The sequence below is a fragment of the Pseudophryne corroboree genome (assembly GCF_028390025.1).
Source record: "Pseudophryne corroboree isolate aPseCor3 chromosome 3 unlocalized genomic scaffold, aPseCor3.hap2 SUPER_3_unloc_17, whole genome shotgun sequence".
NCBI classification, from domain to species: domain Eukaryota; kingdom Metazoa; phylum Chordata; class Amphibia; order Anura; family Myobatrachidae; genus Pseudophryne; species Pseudophryne corroboree.
In genome coordinates this window covers 1,325,331-1,339,724 of record NW_026967505.1, presented here as the reverse complement: position 1 = coordinate 1,339,724, position 14,394 = coordinate 1,325,331, and the positions used below count along the sequence as shown (strand labels likewise).

The 14,394-nt window shown below is 49.2% G+C and overlaps 1 protein-coding gene and 1 long non-coding RNA gene across 2 annotated transcripts in view; both read left to right on the top strand.

The window, feature by feature from the left end:
- LOC134983515 (uncharacterized) overlaps positions 1-14,394 on the top strand; it is a 251,465-nt gene that overhangs the window by 203,441 nt on the left and 33,630 nt on the right. The gene's annotated exons all lie outside the window — the stretch shown is intronic.
- LOC134983542 (uncharacterized) lies at positions 60-12,595 on the top strand. The gene is made up of 4 exons (XR_010191661.1): positions 60-128; positions 10,486-10,673; positions 12,318-12,396; positions 12,515-12,595. It is a non-coding gene; the product is annotated as an uncharacterized LOC134983542 (long non-coding RNA).

Genomic DNA, 14,394 nt, shown 5'->3' with positions numbered 1-14,394 from the left:
GGAGGGGCCAGACGCTAGGAAGCAGCCTGTGCCTATCATTCCCTACTTCCGGCCTGTGCGGTCCACCTTACTTCCGGTCACTGCATTCCATTCCACACAAAGGAAGCCTCAGTGTCCGTAGAGATCAGGTAATGGCGTCTTACTATACAGGGCATACTTGCCTACCTGACCCTCTCCATGAGGGAGAAAATGCTCTGTTCCTGGACTTTCCTGGTAATGTATGATTGCCATCACCTGTGGTGAGCTGGGTAATTGATAAGAAAGGTGTTTCACCACAGGTGATGGCAATCATACATTACCAGGAAAGTCCAGGAACAGAGCATTTTCTCCCTCATGGAGAGGGTCAGGTAGGCAAGTATGATACAGGGGGAGCAGCCTGTGGTGTCCTGTTATTATACAGGGGGAGCAGCCTGTGGTGTCCTGTTATTATACAGGGGGAGCATCCTGTGGTGTCCTGTTATTATTATTATTATTATTATTATAATACAGGTGGAGCAGCATGTGGTGCCCTGTTATTATTATTATTATACAGGTGGAGCAGCATGTGGTGCCCTGTTACTATACAGGGGGAGCATCCTGTGGTGTCCTGTTATTATTATTATTATTATACAGGTGGAGCAGCATGTGGTGCCCTGTTATTATTATTATTATTATAATACAGGGGGAGCCGCCTGTGGTGTCCTGGTATTATTTTTATACAAGGGGAGCAGCCTGTGGTGTCCTGGTATTATTTTTATACAGGAGGAATAGCCTGTGATGTTCTGTTAATATTATTATACACGGGGAGTAGCCTCTGGTGTCCGGTTGTTATTATTTTACAGGGGTAGCACCCTGTTGTGTCCTGTTACTATTGTTGTACAGGGGGAGCAGCCTGTGGTGTCCTGTTAATATTGTACAGGGGGAGCAGCCTGTGGTGTCCTGTTATTATTGTTTTACAAGGGGAGCGGTCTGTGGTGTCCTGTTATTATTATTATACAGGAGGAGCAGTCTGTGGTGTCCTGTTATTGTTTTACAGGGGGAGCAGCCTGTGCTGTACTGTTGTTGTTATTATTTTACAGGGATAGTGGCCTGTGGTGTACTGTTATTAATATTATACAGATGGAGCTGCCTGTGGTGTCCCGTTACTATTATTATTATACAGGGTGAGCTATCTGTTGTGTCTTGTTGTTGTTGTTGTTATTATATAGGAGGAACAGTCTGTGGTGTCCTGTTGTTGTTGTTGTTGTTGTTGTTATTATTATTATACAGGGGGAGCGGCCTGCAGTGTCCTGTTGTTATTATTTTTATACAGGGGGAGCAGCCTGTGGTGTTCTGTTGATATTATTATACACGGGGAGCAGCCTGTGGTGTCCTGTTATTATACACGGGGAGCAGCAGTGGTGTCCTGTTATTATTATTGTTATACAGAGGGAGCGGCCTGTAGTGTCCTGGTGTTATTATTATACAGGGTTAGCATCCTGTAATGTCATTTTATTATTACTATAAAGGAGAGCAGAATGGGGTGTCCTGTTATTATACACGGAGAGCAGCCAGTGGTGTCCTGTTATTATTATTATTATACAGAGGGAGCGGCCTGTAGTGTCCTGGTGTTATTATTATACAGGGTTAGCATCCTGTGATGTCATTTTATTATTACTATAAAGGAGAGCAGAATGGGGTGTCCTGTTATTATACACGGAGAGCAGCCAGTGGTGTCCTGTTATTATTATTATTATACAGAGGGAGCTGCCTGTAGTGTCCTGTTGTTGTTATTATTATACAGGGTTAGCATCCTGTAATGTAATTTCTCTGACGTCCTAAGTGGATGCTGGGGACTCCGTCTGGACCATGGGGGTAGCGGCTCCGCAGGAGACAGGGCACAAAATTAAAAGTTTGACCACTAGGTGGTGTGCACTGGCTCCTCCCCCTATGACCCTCCTCCAAGCCTCAGTTAGGTTTTTGTGCCCGGCCGAGAAGGGTGCAATCTAGGTGGCTCTCCTAAAGAGCTGCTTAGAATAAAAGTTTGTTAGGTTTTTTATTTTCAGTGAGTCCTGCTGGCAACAGGATCACTGCAACGAGGGACTTAGGGGAGAAGAAGTGAACTCACCTGCGTGCAGGATGGATTGGCTTCTTAGGCTACTGGACACTAGCTCCAGAGGGACGATCACAGGTACAGCCTGGATGGGTCACCGAAGCCGCGCCGCCGGCCCCCTTGCAGATGCTGAAGAAAGAAGAGGTCCAGAAATCGGCGGCTGAAGACTTGCCAGTCTTCTTAAGGTAGCGCACAGCACTGCAGCTGTGCGTCATTGCTCTGAGCACACTTCACACCGCGGTCACTGAGGGTGCAGGGCGCTGGGGGGGGGGGCACCCTGGGCAGCAATGAGATTACCTATACTGGCTAAAAATACATCACATATAGCCCCTGGGCTATATGGATGTATTTACCCCTGCCAGGATTTTACGCGTTATAGGCAGTGGGGGACTCAGTTTTGAATTATGAGGGGGTCCTGCGGGACGCGCTGTGGCTCCCCTACCAATCACTGCAGGCAGCTTCACGTCGCGTCTCTTCGACCAGTCATAGCCAGCAGAGTCCCCAACCAATCACTGCTGGCAGTGTTTCCTCTCAACCAATCACTGCGGCAGCCTCCGTCCTGACTTCTTTTCCCGCTCTGCAGCTTGATTCCTCCTCCTTGGGGCGGCTCCGAGTCCGGGTGACAGCAGTCGAATGCTGGGGCTGAGACGGGATTTAGCAGCGCTCTCTGTGCCGGCTGCAGGGCGGACTCCAGGTTAGAATTTAAATGTGAGGACGCGCTGCGCTGCACGGCAATGTGCCGTCAGTGTGTGATCCGTCCTCCTCCCTGTCTGTGCGCTGCTGCGGGATACGGGGCCGACGCTGCGAGTGGGAGGCAATGTCCACACAGCCTGGCAGACGGGACAGTGAGCGGGGCAGCGGCTACTCTGCTGCTCTGTCCGCTCCTCGCCTGGCTCATTACATAGGGAGGGAGGGAGGGAGGGTGATGCGGCGCTGGTAAGATGCGGCTGCTGGGGGCCATTGCTACAGGCTGGATAAGCGAATATGGTGTTGTGAGTTACAGGCAGGACACCCCCTCCAGTGACACCTGCAATGACTGAGCACCCCCTTCCTGCACAATTCCCCTCCCCCACCCTTTTCCGCACAATTACTGTGGATACCACCTTCCCTCGCTGACACCCATGATCGCTGTGTCTGGGGGGGTCTGAGGTGGTGGCTGCAAAGTGTGTAACGTGCTGTACCCGGTGCAAAGTGTATAAAGTGCTGTACCCGGTGCAAAGTGTATAAAGTGCTGTACCCGGTGCAAAGTGTATAAAGTGCTGTACCCGGTGCAAAGTGTATAAAGTGCTGTACCCGGTGCAAAGTGTATAAAGTGCTGTACCCGGTGCAAAGTGTATAACGTGCTGTACCCGGTGCAAAGTGTATAACGTGCTGTACCCGGTGCAAAGTGTATAAAGTGCTGTACCCGGTGCAAAGTGTGTAACGTGCTGTACCCGGTGCAAAGTGTGTAACGTGCTGTACCCGGCGCAAAGTGTGTAACGTGCTGTACCCGGCGCAAAGTGTGTAACTTGCTGTACCCGGCGCAAAGTGTATAACGTGCTGTACCCGGTGCAAAGTGTGTAACGTGCTGTACCCGGTGCAAAGTGTGTAACGTGCTGTACCCGGTGCAAAGTGTGTAACGTGCTGTACCCGGTGCAAAGTGTGTAACGTGCTGTACCCGGTGCAAAGTGTGTAACGTGCTGTACCCGGCGCAAAGTGTGTAACGTGCTGTACCCGGCGCAAAGTGTGTAACGTGCTGTACCCGGCGCAAAGTGTGTAACTTGCTGTACCCGGCGCAAAGTGTGTAACGTGCTGTACCCGGCGCAAAGTGTGTAACGTGCTGTACTCGGCGCAAAGTGTGTAACGTGCTGTACCCGGCGCAAAGTGTGTAACGTGCTGTACCCGGCGCAAAGTGTGTAACGTGCTGTACCCGGCGCAAAGTGCATAAGCGGCACTACGGTGTGGTGTAATGTGAATTGTGTCAAAGTCAGAAAAATGTCTCTATGCACACTGCCATATTTGCACCTCACTCTGGTACACGCTGCGCATGCGTGCGCTCTCCCGTGAAGGCGCATACCCGCTGTTGCGTGCACTCGCTGCACGCGGTATGCGTATTTACGGTAAAGAGTATGTAGTCGTAGCGTGCGACTCATTCGTTACACATTTTCATAATTAATGTAGTTTATAGATCATGGTCCCTTTAATAGTTTCTGAAAGTTTGGTTTAGATAGAATGTCCCTGTGCGGAGGAATCCCTCTTTGTATTGTACGAAGGGTCTAACAGGAGTCATACAGCAGTGTTTGGTACCCATCGGAAGAGTATTTAATTAGCAATATTCCGGTGTTGGTTTGGAGCGTATTAATCGCTCGTGCGAATAGTTATGGACATAAGAAGTTTATGTCCATTTCTATTATTTACCCATACTCAGGTATGCGGCGGGAAACCCAGTTTCCCACCCACCTGAGCTGTTTGAGATCGTCACAGCCCACCTGTATGAATCAACCTATGACCTTTGGTTACAGTACGAAGCCGAATTCCTGTGTCCAATGAACTGTAGGATTGTAGGGACTAGGAGATTGCATTGTGTGTGGGGCATAAATAGGCAGGCCGACCATATCCAACTTCACTCTCATCAACGGTTTTCTTGCTGATAATCGGGAGCTGGATATCGAGGCGCATGCGATCGTTTCCCCTTGTGCGTAAGTTTCTCTCCGTAATCATTGTCTTTCTGTGAGCCAATTTCTCTCATCTCTCTCCGTGTCTCTCTCTCTCTCTCTCTCTCTCTCTCTCCTTTCTCTTTTCTCCCATATCTCCCCTAGACTAGTATTGTATTGTATTAGATCAGGATAGTATTGTATTTTATCCCTTAGTTAGTTAATTGGTTAGGAAGTCTTTGTTATATTGTAGTGTATCATTTGTACTGTGTTACTCTTTTACAAGTATATTAGATATAATACAGATAATAGGCTTTGGACCCTAAACCAGTTGCTGTGTATTTTCTATAGTGTTAAGTGTTCACTTGAGCGTCGGAGACGCTCAAACAGCTTTGTAGTCAGTCAGGTAACACAAGGTTGCACTTACACCCTGTATTCACATTAAGGTATATAGCGCATTTCATTGTTAAAAGGTTTAGCCATAAAGGTATTGTGCTGTGAGCGTCTGCACCGCTGGTGACCTCCTCGTGGTCTCGAGCGTACGCTACGCTACAGCGAATCATTACGTTAGTCTGTAACCAATAGCGTGTCAGTCTGTGATCTCTGGGCCGTGAGCGAAAGCGACGCTTGAGCGTCTCGCCTACGGCTGAGCGATCGCTACGCAACTAGCGTACCATTACGGTACTTCTTAAGCAAACAGCGTACAGTGTTCTTAGACTTCATAAAAGGTTTATAAGTACGACAAAAGTATTTGGCATTGTCAATTGGCACTATTATGTGGCCACGCCCCTAAATTTTTGCGGCGCGCCTTCGGCGCGCATTATCTGTTCTTTACAGTGTAGGGCCGGGAGCACCAATTCACTTTCTGCCACAAGGGCGCCAAAATGTCTAGTTACAGCTCTGGTGCAGTGTCTGTATGCTACACAGCCCAGCGGCTTTGTCACTTCCCCCCTCCTGCTACACTTGTGTAGTGTCCAAATCAAGTCTCTGTTTTCATGTTTGAATCGTTAATGAGATTAATATGAACCTTCACTTCAATGGGACCCAGAAAAGGACCGGTAGGACCCCAATTTTTAAAAGTGAGGGGTCCCTGGGACCCACTTTTTTTCCGGCTTAGCGCGATCACTGCCTGGATAGGGACAGTATTTTATTGACTATAGGATGCATTTCTTTATATGCGAGATGCACAGAGGGATATTTGCACTCTGGCATCAAGGGTAAGTGCGCTGTCCATCTCTGCCAGAAGAAGTTTATGGACGCGACAGTGGTCAGGTGATGCGGATTCCAAGCGGCATATGGAAGTATTGCCGTATAAAGGGGAGGAGTTATTTGGGGTCGGTCTATCGGACTTGGTGGCCACGGCAACAGCCGGAAAATCCACCTTTTTACCTCAGGTCACCTCCCAGCAGAAAAAGACACCGTCTTTTCAGCCGCAGTCCTTTCGTTCCCATAAGAACAAGCGGGCAAAAGGACATTCATATCTGCCCCGAGGCAAAGGAAAGGGTAAGAGACTGCAGCAAGCAGCTCCCTCCCAGGAGCAGAAGCCCTCCCCCGCTTCTGCAAAGTCCTCAGCATGACGCTGGGGCCTTACAAGCGGACTCAGGTGCGGTGGGGGGTCGCCTCAAGAATTTCAGCGCGCAGTGGGCTCACTCGCAAGTGGACCCCTGGATCCTGCAGGTAGTATCTCAGGGTTACAGGTTGGAATTCGAGACGTCTCCCCCTCGCCGGTTCCTGAAGTCTGCTTTACCAACGTCTCCTTCCGACAGGGCGACGGTATTGGAAGCCATTCACAAGCTGTATTCTCAGCAGGTGATAGTCAAGGTACCCCTCCTACAACAAGGAAAGGGGTATTATTCCACGCTGTTTGTGGTACCGAAGCCAGACGGCTCGGTAAGACCTATTCTAAATCTGAAGTCTTTGAACATGTACATACAAAAGTTCAAGATGGAGTCACTCAGAGCAGTGATAGCGAATCTGGAAGAAGGGGACTTTATGGTGTTCTTGGACATCAAGGATGTTTACCTCCATGTCCCAATCTGCCCTTCACACCAAGGGTACCTCAGGTTCGTGGTACAAAACTGTCATTATCAGTTTCAGACGCTGCCGTTTGGATTGTCCACGGCACCCCGGGTCTTTACCAAGGTAATGGCCAAAATGATGATTCTTCTTCGAAGAAAAGGCGTCTTATTTATCCCTTACTTGGACGATCTCCTGATAAGGGCAAGGTCCAGAGAACAGCTAGAGGTCAGTGTAGCACTAACCCAAGTAGTGCTGCAACAGCACGGGTGGATTCTAAATTTTCCAAAATCCCAGCTGAGCCCGACGACACGTCTGCTGTTCCTAGGGATGATTCTGGACACTGTTCAGAAAAAGGTGTTTCTTCCGGAGGAGAAAGCCAGGGAGTTATCCGAACTTGTCAGGAACCTCCTAAAACCAGGAAAAGTGTCTGTGCATCAATGCACAAGAGTCCTGGGAAAAATGGTGGCTTCTTACGAAGCGATTCCATTCGGCAGATTCCACGCACAAATTTTTCAGTGGGATCTGCTGGACAAATGGTCCGGATCGCATCTGCAGATGCATCAGCGGATAACCCTGTCTCCGAGGACAGAGGTGTCTCTTCTGTGGTGGTTGCAGAGTGCTCATCTGTTAGAGGGCCGCAGATTCGGCATACAGGACTGGGTCCTGGTGACCACGGATGCCAGTCTGAGAGGCTGGGGAGCAGTCACACAGGGAAGAAACTTCCAGGGCGTGTGGTCAAGCCTGGAGACGTCTCTTCACATAAATATACTGGAGCTAAGAGCAATTTACAATGCTCTAAGCCTGGCAAAACCTCTGCTTCAGGGTCAGCCGGTGTTGATCCAGTCGGACAACATCACGGCAGTCGCCCACGTAAAACAGACAGGGCGGCTCAAGAAGCAGGGGGGCAATGGCAGAAGCTGCAAGGATTCTTCGCTGGGCGGAAAATCATGTGATAGCACTGTCAGCAGTGTTCATTCCGGGAGTGGACAACTGGGAAGCAGACTTCCTCAGCAGACACGACCTTCACCCGGGAGAGTGGGGACTTCATCCAGAAGTCTTCCACATGCTTGTGATCCGTTGGGAAAAACCAATGGTGGACATGATGGCGTCCCGCCTCAACAAAAAACTGGACAGGTATTGCGCCAGGTCAAGAGATCCTCGGGCAATAGCTGTGGACGCCCTGGTAACACCATGGGTGTACCAGTCAGTGTATGTGTTCCCTCCTCTGCCTCTCATACCCAAGGTACTGAGAATTATACGGCAAAGGGGAGTAAGAACGATACTCGTGGCTCCGGATTGGCCAAGAAGGACTTGGTACCCGGAACTTCAGGAGATGCTCACGGAAGATCCGTGGCCCCTACCTCTAAGAAGGGACCTGCTTCAGCAGGGACCTTGTCTATTCCAAGACTTACCGCAGCTGCGTTTGACGGCATGGCGGTTGAACGCCGGATCCTGAAGGAAAAAGGCATTCCGGAAGAAGTCATCCCTACCCTGATTAAAGCCAGGAAGGAAGTGACCGCACAGCATTATCACCGCATTTGGAGAAAATATGTTGCGTGGTGTGAGGCCAGGAGGGCCCCGACGGAGGAATTTCAACTGGGTCGATTCCTACATTTCCTGCAAACAGGATTGTCTATGGGCCTCAAATTGGGGTCCATTAAGGTTCAAATTTCGGCCCTGTCGATTTTCTTCCAGAAAGAATTGGCTTCAGTTCCTGAAGTCCAAACTTTTGTCAAAGGAGTACTACATATACAGCCCCCGGTTGTGCCTCCAGTGGCACCGTGGGATCTCAATGTAGTTTTGGAATTCCTCAAATCCCATTGGTTTGAGCCACTCAAATCGGTGGATTTGAAATATCTTACATGGAAAGTGACCATGCTACTGGCCCTGGCTTCGGCCAGGAGAGTGTCAGAGTTGGCGGCTTTATCGTACAAAAGCCCATATCTGATTTTCCATTCGGACAGGGCAGAACTGCGGACGCGTCCTCAGTTTCTCCCTAAGGTGGTATCAGCGTTTCACCTGAACCAACCTATTGTGGTGCTTGCGGCTTCTAGCGATTTGGAGGACTCCAAGTTGCTAGACGTTGTCAGAGCCCTAAAAATATATATTTCAAGGACGGCTGGAGTCAGAAAGTCTGACTCGCTGTTTATACTGTATGCACCCAACAAGCTGGGTGCTCCTGCGTCTAAGCAGGCGATTGCTCGTTGGATTTGTAGCACAATTCAACTTGCGCATTCTGTGGCAGGCCTGCCACAGCCAAAATCTGTAAATGCCCTCTCCACAAGGAAGGTGGGCTCATCTTGGGCGGCTGCCCGAGGGGTCTCGGCATTACAACTCTGCCGAGCAGCTACGTGGTCAGGGGAGAACACGTTTGTAAAATTCTACAAATTTGACACCCTGGCTAAGGAGGACCTGGAGTTCTCTCATTCGGTGCTGCAGAGTCATCCGCACTCTCCCGCCCGTTTGGGAGCTTTGGTATAATCCCCATGGTCCTGACGGAGTCCCCAGCATCCACTTAGGACGTCAGAGAAAATAAGAATTTACTTACCAATAATTCTATTTCTCGTAGTCCGTAGTGGATGCTGGGCGCCCGTCCCAAGTGCGGATGGTCTGCAATACTTGTACATAGTTATGGTTACAAAAATCGGGTTATTATTGTTGGAAGCCATCTTTTCAGCGGCTCCTCTGTTATCATGCTGTTAACTGGGTACAGATCACAAGTTGTACAGTGTGGCTGGTATGAGTCTTACCCGGGATTCAAAATCCTTCCTTATTGTGTACGCTCGTCCGGGCACAGTATCCTAACTGAGGCTTGGAGGAGGGTCATAGGGGGAGGAGCCAGTGCACACCACCTAGTGGTCAAACTTTTAATTTTGTGCCCTGTCTCCTGCGGAGCCGCTATCCCCATGGTCCTGACGGAGTCCCCAGCATCCACTACGGACTACGAGAAATAGAATTATCGGTAAGTAAATTCTTATTTGTATTATTACTATAAAGGAGAGCAGAATGGGGTGTCCTGTTATTATACACGGAGAGCAGCCAGTGGTGTCCTGTTATTATTATTATACAGAGGGAGCGGCCTGTAGTGTCCTGTTGTTGTTATTATACAGGGGGAGCATCCTGTGATGTCATTTTATTATTACTGTAAAGGAGAGCAGAATGGGGTGTCCTGTTGTTGTTATTAGTGCTGTACAGGGGGGGGGGGGGGGGGGGGGCATTTTTTTTTTGTACGGTTATTATTATACAGGGACAGCAGCTTGTGGAGTCCTGGTATTATTATTATTACTATTGTTAATTTTATTATGTAATTGTTGGGATTGAAAATATTGCTAAAATTCTAGATTATATTAAAGCAGAGACCATAATATCCCTGGCATGTGTAACAGATGATAATTGGAGCAGTATGAAGCAAATGTATATCATACTCCTGGGAATGTCACTGTGACATCGCTTATCTCTATAGTAATAATACAGGGACATGACTAGGAAGGTGAAGGGATCTGGGAGTGTCACAGTGACATCACTTATATCCATTGTAATAATACAGGGACATGACTGGGGAGGTGAGGGGATCTGGGAGTGTCACAGTGACATCACTAATATCTACAGTAATAATACAGGGACGTGACTGGGGAGGTGAGTGGATCTGTGGGTGTCACAGTGACGTCACTTATATCTATAGTAATAATACAGGGACATGACTGGAGAGGTGAGGGATCTCGGAGCATTTACATTGATATTGATGTCTTCTCCATTTTGCAGGTTAACAAAGTAGTGAAGAAGACATCCGGTGAGTGTGAGACACCCAGCAGCCATCGCATTGTGTGTAGGACTGAGCAGGACCCAGAGCCCCATCACGGTGCCTCCACCTCAGTCACTGATACATGAGGTACAATAACCAGAAGATCCTGGAACTCTCCAACAAGATCATTCAGCTGCTGACTGGAGAGGTGACTGCTGGGAATGGGGCATTAAACAGTAATACCGGGGGATGTGTCTGGGTGATGACTGGAGAGGTGACTGCTGGGATTGAGACATTATACAGTAACACCAGGGGACGTGTCTGGGTGATGACTGGAGAGGTGACTGCTCGGAATGGGACATTATACAGTAATACCAGGGGACGTGTCTGGGTGATGACTGGAGAGGTGAATGCTGGGAATGGGTAATTATACAGTAACACCAGGGAATGTGTCTGGGTGATGACTGGAGAGGTGACTGCTGGGAATGGGTCATTATACAGTAACACCAGGGAATGTGTCTGGGTGATGACTGGAAAGGTGACTGCCGGGAATGGGACATTATACAGGTGCACCAGGGGACGTGTCTGGGTGATGACTGGAGAGGTGACTGCTGGGAATGGGACATTATACAGTAACACCAGGGAACGTGTCTGGGTGATGACTGGAGAGGTGACTGCTGGAAATGGGACATTATACAGTAACACCAGGGGAAGGTGTCTGGGTGATGACTGGAGAGGTGACTGCTCGGAATGGGACATTATACAGTAATGCCAGGGGACGTGTCTGGGTGATGATTGGAGAGGTGACTGCTGGGAATGGGGCATTATACAGTAACACCAGGGGACGTGTCTGGGTGATGACTAGAGAGGTGACTGCTGGGAATGGGACATTATACAGTAACACCAGGGGACGTGTCTCGGTGATGACTGGAGAGGTGAATGCTGGGAATGGGTCATTATACAGTAACACCAGGGAATGTGTCTGGGTGATGACTGGAGAGGTGACTGCTGGGAATGGGTCATTATACAGTAACACCAGGGAATGTGTCTGGGTGATGACTGGAGAGGTGACTGCTGGGAATGGGGCATTATACAGTAACACCAGGGGACGTGTCTGGGTGATGACTGGAGAGGTGACTGCCGGGAATGGGACATTATACAGGTGCACCAGGGAACGTGTCTGGGTGATGACTGGAGAGGTGACTGCTGGGAATGGGTCATTATACAGTAACACCAGGGAATGTGTCTGGGTGATGACTGGAAAGGTGACTGCCAGGAATGGGTCATTATACAGTAACACCAGGGAATGTGTCTGGGTGATGACTGGAGAGGAGACTGCTGGGAATGGGGCTTTATACAGTAACACCAGGGGACGTGTCTGGGTGATGACTGGAGAGGTGACTGCTGGGAATGGGGCATTATACAGTAACACCAGGGGACGTGTCTGGGTGATGACTGGAGAGGTGACTGCTGGGAATGAGACATTATACAGTAACACCAGGGAATGTGTCTGGGTGATGACTGGAGAGGTGACTGCTGGGAATGGGGCATTATACAGTAACACCAGGGGATGTGTCTGGGTGATGACTGGAGAGGTGACTGCTGGGAATAGGGCATTATACAGTAACACCAGGGGGATGTGTCTGGGTGATGACTGGAGAGGAGACTGCTGGGAATGGGACATTATACAGTAACACCAGGGGATGTGTCTGGGTGATGACTGGAGAGGAGACTGCTGGGAATGGGACATTATACAGTAACACCAGGGGATGTGTCTGGGTGATGACTGTATCATTGTGTGTGTCAGGTTCCTATAAGGTGTCAGGATGTCACTGTCTATGTCTCCATGCAGGAGGGGGAGTATATAGAGGAACACAGGGGTCTGTACAAGGACGTGATGATGGAGAATCACCGGCCCCTCACATCACTGGGTAAGAGGAGACTGTCATGTATTGTACAGGGGTGAGCAGGTATGGGGCCCCCTATATACACACATCATCTGATAATCACATATATACACTGTACTCAGTCACTGTGTGTCTCCTACAGATGGGCCCAGTAACAGAGATACCCCAGAGAGATGTCCCCGTCCTCCGTATTCCCAGGACTGTACAGAGGAGAATCACAGGATCCCACAGGAGGATCAGGTAGGTGGGATTTAGGGTCTCCCCAATATACTAAAGTGACTGTAACTATATGATCTGTAGAGAAGCTGTGTGTTTTATACACTGATATTACACTATCAGAAATCAGACATTATTAATGTATATTGTTTTGTTGGCTATTTAGGATGACTGTCTGACTGATATAAAGGCAGAAGATACAGAGGGAGAAGAAGAGACGTATGTGACTGATATAAAGGCAGAAGATATAGAGGGAGAAGAAGAGACATATGTGACTGATATAAAGGCAGAAGATATAGAGGGAGAAGAAGAGACGTATGTGAGGGGTGATCAGCAGTGTAAGGAGGAGGAAATCCCTACAGATATCAGCACAGGTGAGTAATAAACGCTTATTACAGAAGTCACATATTCTCATTGCTCAGTCACTACAGCAATCTCTTATCCTACACCCTCCTCTGTCATAGTAACATAGTATCTGATGTTGAAAAAAGACAATTGTCCATCGAGTTCAACCTATTTGTGGTGTCCTATGCATGATGATTTGACTAAAATTTCTGACTGATGCTGCTGTCAGCCGTTGCATTTTATCCCTTTTTATAGTAACTATAATGTATGACTATGCACCATACCCCTGGATATCCTTATCCAGTAGGAATATTTATCTAACCCATTCTTAAAGGTGTTGACAGATTCCGCCATTACAACTCCCTCGGGCAGGGAATTCCAAACACGTATTGTCCTTACCGTGAAAAAGCCTTTACGCCGTATTGTGCGGAATCTCCTCTCCTCTAACCTGAGCGAGTGTCCACGAGTCCTCTGTGTTGATCTAACCAAAAACAGGTCCCGTGCAAGCTCTGTGTATTGTCCATAGTAGGGTCCATAGTGATCCACAGTCCTTACATCGGGGTGTAGGTGGTAGGAGTCGACCGGGCATCACACAGTTAAGCTTTTATTTCCCAGGATGCCCTGGACCTCCTCCCCATGTACCCCGCCCCTGGCCAGTGGGCAGTTTTAGTGATGGTGCTGGTAGAAGCCGGAGCACCGGTCACACAGCGGAGAGGAATGAATGAGCAGCGCTGGGAGTCTCTCTGAGCACCGCCGCTGCTGCTCCAACAATCCCCCGCTGGTGCCGCAACGTCAGTGAGGCTAAGAGACTGATGATTCCGGCGTGGTTACTTCCTGATCGCCGCGCTAGTACAGCGTCCAGTGCCCCGGACTGCACCCGGAGGACAGGTAAGGCATTCTCCGGCTCGTGGGACCCACAATACATGCAGTCCGTGCTTCCGCAGGCTCTGATGTGATCCCTGGCTGCTGCTACGGGTTACACTAGACCACCAGGGCATGCATATAATACATATATATAGGATAATGGAGGCCAGGGTACCTGGTGGGTGATGTCAGCCAGGGGAGGTATGTCCTCTCCCAGAGCCAGATTCCACAGCTGGGTTTCCCTCTCGGCTGCCCCTCCCCCACATGCTTCCCTTATAAGAGTCTCTGAGTGACATTCCAATGGGAATGAGTGTGATGCCAGGCTCTGGGAATGCTGGGTTCTGTCTCCAGAGGTGGCCAGGTTATACATGCACTAGTCCTACCTACCACTGTGGTGCGAGGAGATGACGTCAGTGCCCATTGTAATTGTTATGTACTTACATTGTGTGTGACTGGTGCTAGCTCTGCTGTGTGACTGCATTGTATCTGTCCCTTACATGTGAGTGCAGGTGTTCCGGGCTGTGTGACTGCATTGTATCTATCCCTTACATGTGAGTGCAGGTGTTCCGGGCTGTGTGACTGCATTGTATCTATCCC